The sequence below is a fragment of the Microcebus murinus genome, chromosome X (genome assembly GCF_040939455.1).
Source record: "Microcebus murinus isolate Inina chromosome X, M.murinus_Inina_mat1.0, whole genome shotgun sequence".
NCBI classification, from domain to species: Eukaryota; Metazoa; Chordata; class Mammalia; order Primates; family Cheirogaleidae; genus Microcebus; species Microcebus murinus.
Genome location: NC_134136.1, coordinates 29,770,511 through 29,779,577, shown reverse-complemented (window position 1 = coordinate 29,779,577; position 9,067 = coordinate 29,770,511). Strand labels below are relative to the sequence as shown.

The 9,067-nt window shown below is 44.6% G+C and overlaps 1 non-coding gene and 1 pseudogene across 1 annotated transcript; one reads left to right on the top strand and one right to left on the bottom strand.

Annotated features, from left to right (window-relative positions):
• The first annotated feature begins 2,542 nt into the window (after window positions 1-2,542).
• Window positions 2,543-2,647, top strand: LOC142866051 (U6 spliceosomal RNA). Its single transcript, XR_012916122.1, has one exon. It is a non-coding gene; the product is annotated as a U6 spliceosomal RNA (small nuclear RNA).
• Window positions 2,648-6,136: 3,489 nt separating this feature from the next.
• LOC105873065 (uncharacterized) lies at window positions 6,137-8,856 on the bottom strand (annotated as a pseudogene).
• Between the last annotated feature and the right edge of the window lie 211 nt (window positions 8,857-9,067).

Genomic DNA, 9,067 nt, shown 5'->3' with positions numbered 1-9,067 from the left:
CTAGGTTCCTGTCTCTCTGGACCCTGCCCTCTGTGAAAATATAATGAGTAACAGGTGACAGTGAAGTGATGAGTTACTTCTAGACCAACCACACCCACCCCTCCACCACCACAAGTTAGCAATGGAATTTAACCACAGCCTCTGAAGACAAAGCTTTTTCTCCAAGAAATAATTCCAATGGGAAGAATTTCCTGCCTTATAACAGGGTAATGAACAGGCTATTTTTTAGTGGGGCAAAAAGGAGGAATACAATTTCAAATTTCAAAAAAACATACAACATAGGGACCATCAACCTGACCTACTTACACTTTTTGCTCTACCTCTCATTAGCTCTGGTCTCATTGAAAATAACATTGTTGGCCAGATGCAGTGGCTCACACCTGTAATCCTAGCACTCTGGGTGGTCGAGGCGGAAGGATTGCTTGAAGTCAGGAGTTTGAGACCAGCCTGGGCAAGAGTGTCAAATGACCAGCTATTTTATGGTTATGGTTATGTCTAAAGGAGTTGCAATTCCAAAGTAAGGGAAGTAACAGAGATCTGAGTGAAGGTTTCCTTGCAGATGATAGTGCATTACTTGGCACTCTCTAAAGCTTAAAGGATCCTGGTGCTGTTTGACTAATTTTACCCAGTAATTTTCTTATAATTTCTCTATTTTGGTAGAATTGAAACTGGTTATCTAAAACTATTTATTCAGGCTTTCAGTTCACGCAACAAAATATTTTATATGGCTTATTCTCATACCTATTATATGTGGGCTCCTCAAGAGATGTTCTAAAAAAAAAAGTCACATATTGTGTGATTCCATTTATATGAAGTGTTCAGAATTGGCAAATCCATAGAGACAGAAAGCAGAAGGCAGTTGCTAGGGTCTTCAGGGAGGTGGGAATAGAGAGTGACTGCTTAATAGGTATGGGCTTCCTTTTATGGTGATGAAAATGTTTTGCAGCTACGTAGTGGTGATGGTTGTACAACATTTTGAATGTACTCAATATCACTGAGATGCACATTTTTTAAATGATTAAAATGAAGCACCAGATATATTCTCCAGAAAACTGGTATTAACTGAGTAGCACCTAAGTGGACACATAGGTACTACAGTAATAGGGTATTGGGCAGGTGGGAGGGGGGAGGGGGGTGGGTATATACATACATAATGAGTGAGATGTGCACCATCTGGGGGATGGTCATGATGGAGACTCAGACTTTTGGGGGGAGGGGGGGAAATGGGCATTTATTGAAACCTTAAAATCTGTACCCCCATAATATGCCAAAATAAAAAAAAATTAAAAAAATATATATATATCTTATTGAATTGTAGGCATTGCTCTTTCCCCCAGAATGGTCAGCTGATAAAGCTTTGGGGCAAAATCGAGTCATGTTCTTGCTCACGTACTGACCAGAGGATCTATGGGCACAGGTCCTGGGTGTGGACATTGCCCTTTAGCATGGCATTTACCTAGCTATAGGTGTGGGGACTATATTCCAGGAACGAGCCCCAGAGGGCCTGGACTATCTTACCTAACCTATGCAATAATGCTCTTCCTTGTCTTCCCTACTTCAAATCCTCCCTGAGTTTCAGAATACCTCCTCTCTATCCAAAGCCCAATTCTTTTTTCTTTACTGAGAAACTTTGATGCCCCATGGTGAAGAGCTTCAAACTAGAGTTTAAATTCTTTTCTTTTTCTTTTGTATTTAAGAGAGTCCAAATTCTTAACAATCAAAAATATTTTTTTAAGAGACAGGGTCTCACTCTGTTGCCCAGGCTAGAGTGCAGTGGCAGTATCATAGCTCACTATAGCCTCAGACTCCTCGGGTCAAGTGATCCTGCTGCCTCAGCCTCCCGAGTAGCTAAGACTACAGGCATGCGCCACCATGCCCAGCTAGTATTTTGGCTAATTTTAAACTTTTTTGTAGAGATGGGGTCTCATTATGTTACCCAGGCTGGTCTTAAACTCCTTAGTTCAAATGATCCTCCCACTTTGGCCTCCCAAACAGGGATTACAGGTGTGAGCTACAGCACCTGGCCTCATATCTTTTTCTTGACTACAAGGAGAGCTGCTTTCAAAATTTAGTTCATTTCATCTTGCAGGGAGGGCAAATATTTGCATTTTGTACTGGCAAAGGTCCCTTTCCCTAAGAATAAGCCAAGTACTTTTTTTTTTTTTTTTTGAGACCGAGTCTCACTTTGTTGCCCAGGCTAGAGTGCTGTGGCCTCAGCCTAGCTTACAGCAACCTTGAACTCCTGGGCAAATTAGCCAACTAAAAATATATAGAAAAAATTAGCCGGGCCTGGTGACACATGCCTGTAGTCCCAGCTACTCAGGAGACTGAGGCAGGAGGATTGCTTGAGCCCAGGAGTTTGAAGTTGCTGTGAGCTAGGCTGATACCACGGCATTCTAGCCCAGGTGACAGAGTGAGACTCTGTCAAAAAGCAGCTACATGAAAGACTGTTGTTATAGGATCTAAAAATAAAAATAAAAAAATAAATTTATAAAAAGCAGTTGCAGCTTGGGCAACATAGTGAGACTACAAAAAATAAATACTGCTCACTTTGGCAGCATATAGACTAAAATTGGAATGATAGAGAAGATTAGCATGGCCCCTGCTCAAGGATGACACACAAATTCATGAAGCATTCCATAAAATTATTAAAATAAATAAAATAGTTGGGTGTGGTGGCACATGCTTGTAGTCCCACCTACGTGGGAGGCTGAGGCAGGAGGATCCTTGAGCCCAGGAGTTCGAGGTAACAATGAGCTATGATAATGCCACTGTACTCCAGCCTGGGTGACAGAGTGAGACCCTGTCTCTAAAAAATTTTTAATAAAAACATGAAAAGCAGTTACATTTTCTTATTATATTATATTATTATTATTGGAGACAGAGTCTCTCTCTGTTGCCCGGGCTAGAGTGCTGTGGCATCAGCCTAGCTTGCAGCAATCTCACACTCCTGGGGCCACGTGATCCTTCTGCCTCAGCCTCCTGAGTAGCTGGGACTACAGGCATGAGCCACCATGCCCGGCTAATTTTTTCTATTTTTAGTTGCCTGGCTAATTTTTTGTTTCTATTTTTAGTAAAGACCGGGTCTTGCACATACTCAGGCTGGTCTCGAACTCCTGAGCTCAAGTGATCTGCCCACCTCGGACTCCCTGAGTGCTAGGATTATAGGCATGAGCCACCGCACCCATCCTACATTTTGTTCTTTTAAAAGGCCAATCATTTACATCCTGCTTTACTTGCAACCAAAATAATTCTACCTCATTTACCCACGGCTCAAATTATGTTAATGATAGGTACTAACTTTTAGTTCTGAAAAATTGCTGCTTTCTTCTCCTTCCCAGGCAGAGTAGTCAGTTGAGAGGCCTGTGAGATGGCACACGCCTGTAATCTTAGCACTCTTGGAGGTCCAGGCGGGAGGATCCCTCAAGGTCAGGATTTCGAGACCAGTCTGAGCATAGCGAGACATCATCTCTACTAAAAATAGAAAGAAATTAGCCGGGCATGGTGGCGCATGCCTGTAGTCCCAGCTACTCGGGAGGCTGAGGCAGGAGGATGGCTTGAGCCCAGGAGTTTGAGGTTGCTGTGAGCTAGGCTGATGCCACGGCACTCTAGCCTGGGCAACAGAGTGAGACTCTGTCTCAAAAAAAAAAAGCAGTTCAGAGCCAGTAAACAGTAAATATAGTTGCAGGAAAGTCCTTTTCTCATAATCTGTATGAGTTTCCTATTGCTGATGTAACAAATCACTACAAACTTGGTAGTTTAAAGCAACACACATTTATTATCTTAGAGTTCTGGATGTCAGAAGTCCGCAATGGGTCTCGCAGGGCTAAAACCAAGGTTTGGAGGAGCTGCATTCCTTTCTGGGGCCTCTAAGGGAGAATCAGTTTCTTTGCCTTTTCCAGTTTCTAGAGACTGCCCATGTTCCTTGGCTCCTGGCCTCCTTTATCTTCTAAGACAGCAAGAGTAGGTCATGTTCTTCTCACATCTCATCACTCTGACTTCTTCTGTCTCTCTCTTCCATTTTTAAGAATCCTTGTGATTGCATTAGGTCCACCTGTATAATCTCCCTACTTTGAGATCAGCTGATTAGCAACCTTAATTCCATCTGTGACCTCCATTCCCCTTTGCCATGTAAGCTCACATACTCACAGGTTCCAGCACTTAGGATGTGGACATCTAGGGGGGCGGGCATTATTCTGCCTACCACAGCACTGCTGGACAAATGTTTATTGAAAACCGACTGTGCATAAAGTGCTTTGTGCTCTGCCTTAAGGGGCAATCTGGATGAGAGAGCACTGAGAAAGAGGTAAGTAACAAGAGAAAGTTTCACAGGCTGCAGGAGAGCAAAGAAGAGGAACTCTTGCTATGCAAATTAGAAGAGAGTGGTGTAGTGTGGTGACCGTCAGAGAAGGCTTCCTGGAAAAAATGGGGCTTGCTCAATCAGTCTTTTTTTTTTTTTTTTTTTGGAGGGACTGGTTCTTTATTTCAAAAACACCCTTGTCAATATTCAGTATCAAAACAGTTGCACTATTGGTTTTCTCTTTCTCCCAATCTGCCCCAAAGAGACCACAGCAAAGGAGAGTACATCTTAAGCCAATCAGCTGTAGGATGTACACGTAACAGACCTCACAGAAACCTCATCAAAAAGTGGGGATTGGGCAGGGAAACAAAATTTAAAAGCTTAGCACACCGCCAGCCCACAAATTGCAGAGAGCTCTCACAGCCAGATGGGGTGGCCAGGGTGCCCCAAACCCAAAGAAGCAAAGTCTCAAAATAAGGCCGGGCGCAGTGGCTCACGCCTGTAATCCTAGCACTCTGGGAGGCCGAGGCAGGCGGATTGCTCGAGGTCACGAGTTCGAAACCAGCTTGAGCAAGAGCGAGACCCTGTCTCTATTATAAATAGAAACAAATTAATTGGTCAACTAATATATATAGAAAAATTAGCCAGGCATGGTGGCGCATGCCTTTAGTCCTAGCTACTCAGGAGGCTGTCAACTAATATATATAGAAAAATTAGCCAGGCATGGTGGCGCATGACTGTAGTCCTAGCTACTCGGGAGGCTGAGGCAGCAGGATCGCTTGAGCCCACGAGATTGAGGTTGCTGTGAGCTAGGCTGAAGCCATGGCACTCACTCTAGCCTGGGCAACAAAGCGCGACTCTGTCTCAAAAACAAACAAACAAACAAAAACAAAGTCTCAAAACAATATAAAATTTTCAAAGTTTTGTACATAAGCTATTGAAGATTTCTCCAACACTGACTGATAAGAAGCACAATGAGATGGCACTTTTAGAGATAGCAGCTTCAGACCCACAAAAGGGGAATGAGATGATTTTTATATGGCTAAATCAGTGGCAAAAGCATAATTTTCTTTCTTTCAAGGAGGCAGGACAGTAATGAAGTAGGGGCACATAAGGGGCACAAGATCCATTCTGTTAGTGGTTAGAAGGGGGTAGAGATAGGACAAAAATTTGGTCTTAGGAGGTCTCACCATCTTAATGTGGTCACTTCTAATGAAAAAAAAAAATAATAAAGTTGTCCAAAGATACCTTAAAGCTGAAAACTCGAACAACATGTTTTTGTTGTTTGGTTTTGGCTAACTTCTCCTGGGATCACCTTTCTGGTTTGGCTGGTACTTTGTACAGAGCAATGAGGTTTCCCATAGAGGAGTCTTTCCCTGGGCTCTGTTTGGTTCTCAGTAAGGCAGGCCCATACCTTTTCCCCTCCTCTATGGAGAGGGCAATATGCAGTAAGCTGCAAAGTCACCTTCCGAAAGTGAGAAAGGAATTAGATTGCTGTATCAGAGCTGTGGAAGTATTTGGAATGTTTTACAAATGGTTGCTACAATAAAAAAGGTATTTGCAAAATGTGTACGTCATAACATGCTTTTAAAGTCATTTTGCACTGTACTCAAAGGTTCCCAAAGATGCTCAGCCTGTAGCCCAGCTGGAATCTCTGGGAAGAGGCAGAAACAGTTTGGTGAAAAAGCCATGGTGGTGGGTGGGGTGAAAGGAGAAAACAGCCTTCCAGTTAAAGATCAGCCCTCAGTTCAAAGGTCAGCTTTGCTTCGGGCAGTCTGGCCTCAGGCGGAGTCTGGGTCAGAGGGAGAAGCAGCAACAGGGCGGGACTGGGGTGATCTATGTGTCATTCGGGTCAAGCAGAGTCAGATCCAGCACCCTTTGTGTACAGAGGTGCTCCTCTTTGGTACATTTCCATTTATCTCCCAAATCATCAATTGCCTTTTCCAGCTTGGCTACCAATCTCTTGGCAAACTCAGCACAGTCTCTGCCTCCTTGAGTTTATAAGTAAGAATCTTTATCTCTTCCTCATATTTGTCTTCCTTTTGAGAATACTTTTCTTCAGCAGCAGTCACACTTCTGTTTCTGGTCCATCAGTCTGATCTGCTCATCCATCTCTTGGCAACGGGACTCTGCCAGCTCAGCTCGTTCCTCTGTGTGTTCCAAGTCTCCTTCAGTAACCACCAACTTACTAGCCACCTGTTCATACTTCCTGTCTGCCTCTTCCGCAATATGTTTAGCTTATTTGAGTTGGATTTCCTGGAGTTCCATATTTTCTTCATCTTTTTTTTTTGAGACAGAGTCTCACTCTGTTGCCCAGGCTAGAGTGAGTGCCGTGGCGTCGGCCTAGCTCACAGCAACCTCAAACTCCTGGGCTCAAGCAATCCTCCTGCCTCAGCCTCCCAAGTAGCTGGGACTACAGGCATGCGCCACCATGCCCGGCTAATTTTTCTATATATTTTAGTTGGCCAATTAATTTCTTTCTATTTTTAGTAGAGACGGGGTCTCGCTCTTGCTCAGGCTGGTCTCGAACTCCTGAGCTCAAATGATCCTCCCGAGTTGGTGTCCCAGAGTGCTAGGATTACAGGCGTGAGCCACTGCGCCCGGCCAAGGCCTGGTTTTCAATAACCTTCATACCTTTGTCACTCTCATCAGCAGCTTTTTCCACTTCCTCGAGCTTTTGCAGGCCAGTGGCCAGGTGCTCCTGAGCACGGTACAGCTCCTCTTCAACCTGCTGGATCCTGCAGTTCAAGGAGGCCACCTCAGCATCAGCCTGTTCCCGGGCCGCCTTTCTCCCTCCTCTTCCTGCGGGAGGCGCTGGGCTCTCTCCTCTGAACCATCAGCCTGCTGTTGCAGAACCTGGATCTCGCTTCACCGCCTGGACGGTGGTGATCCCAGCCACGGTGCCTACCCTGCTCCTGCTCCTGCTCCCGCTCACGTTCCTGCCTCCGCTTCCCGTCAATCAGTATTAAAGAAAGGGCAGGACTTGGATATTGGTTCCGAGAGGAATAAATCTTACACACTTTTGAGGGCAAATTTGCAATGTAGCAACTATAATAAGTACTCACTGCCATTCTAGTAATGTCTCCGTAACACTTTAAGTTTTCTTTTTCTTGACACAGAGTCTCGCTCTGTTGCCCGGGCTAGAGTGCCGTGGCGTCAGCCTAGCTCACAGCAACCTCAAACTCCTGTGCTCAAACGATCCTCCTGCCTCAGCCTCCCGAGTAGCTGGGGCTACAGGCACATGCCACCACACCCGGCTAATTTTTTAGTTGCCTGGCTAAATTTTTTATTTTTTATTTTTAGTAGAGACAAGATCTTGCTCTTGCTCAGGCTGGTCTCCAACTCCTGACCTCAAGGCATCCTCCTGCCTCAGCCTCCCACAGTGCTAGGATTACAGGTGGCTTGTGCCCAGCCTTCGTAACACTTTACAGCACCTTTATACGCAATAGCTCATTTGATGCTTACCACAGCCTTGCGACGGAAGTAGGGAGGACAGGGAAACACATGAACCTTTCCACCATGGAGTGCTCCCCATTTCCAGGCCCAAGCCCACTTCCTATATTCTTTCTTCCTTGAAGCCACAAGGACATGGCCTGATTTTTCTTCTTTCGGTAACTGTCTCCCCAAGCCTAGGCTGCACAATGACACACAGTCTCTCCACTTCCCCACTTTCTTACTGCCGTTGAAGCCAAGCACACAGGCTCATTTAATTTTAAGATTTATCTGTTCAAGTCTGGAGAAAACAGGGGATAAAACTGACAAGCATAAGGGAGTGACAAAGTTTCCATAATCTTACAAAGTTTGTGTAGTAATGGTCTCTGATCTATAGTTTCTGCTTGATGACAAAAGAAAGTACACTTGAGTTCAGGTCCCCTGCTTATATTTGGTTAGAGATGATGATGATCATCAACACAGCAAGCAACTGTGGAGTCAGGCACTGTTCTAAATGTGTTACACATTTTAACTTATTGAATTATCACAACAACTCATTTTATAGATAAATATAACGAGGCAGGCTTCAAACCTAGGTAGACTGGCTCTGGCATCTATGTTTCTAAGTACAATACCATAGTGCCTCGCTGTCCCTTCTCTACCACCATTCTGCCTTCTGCCTGTCAAGAGAGGCTACTATTTGGACACTTTCTCCATGAGAGACCAGTACACTAAGTTACAGATGAAGAACCTCAGGCCCAAAAAAGTTAGACTTTTGTCCGGGCTCACGCCTGTAATCCTAGCACTCTTGGAGGCCAAGGCCAGACGATTGCTGGAGGTCAGTTAGCTCGAGACCCAGCCCATCTCTACTAAAAATAGAAAAAAAATAGCTAGATGAGTGAAAATAGAAAAAATTAGCCAGGCATGGTGGCACTCGCCTGTAGTCCCAGCTACTCAGGAGGCTGAAGCAAGAGGATCGCTTGAGCCCAGGATTTTGAGGTTGCTGTGAGCTAGGCTGACGCCACGGCACTGTAGCCTGGGCAACAGAGTGAGAGTCAAAAGTTAGACCTTTCCAAGGCAGCATTAGTGGTGAGTGCGGAGCTGGGGTTCAAATCCAGCGCCATCACATCATGCTGTCTTTCAGAGAGGCTACTTAGTAAAAAAAATTGATTTCAAATGATTGCACATGCACCAATCCTTCTTTTTTTTTTATTTTGGCATATTATGGGGGTACAAATTTTAAGGTTTCAATAAATGCCCTTTACCCCCTCCCTAATCCTTCGTATCATTATGGGATGTTTCATGTTTGGACACTGTAATCAAGGTCACATTAAT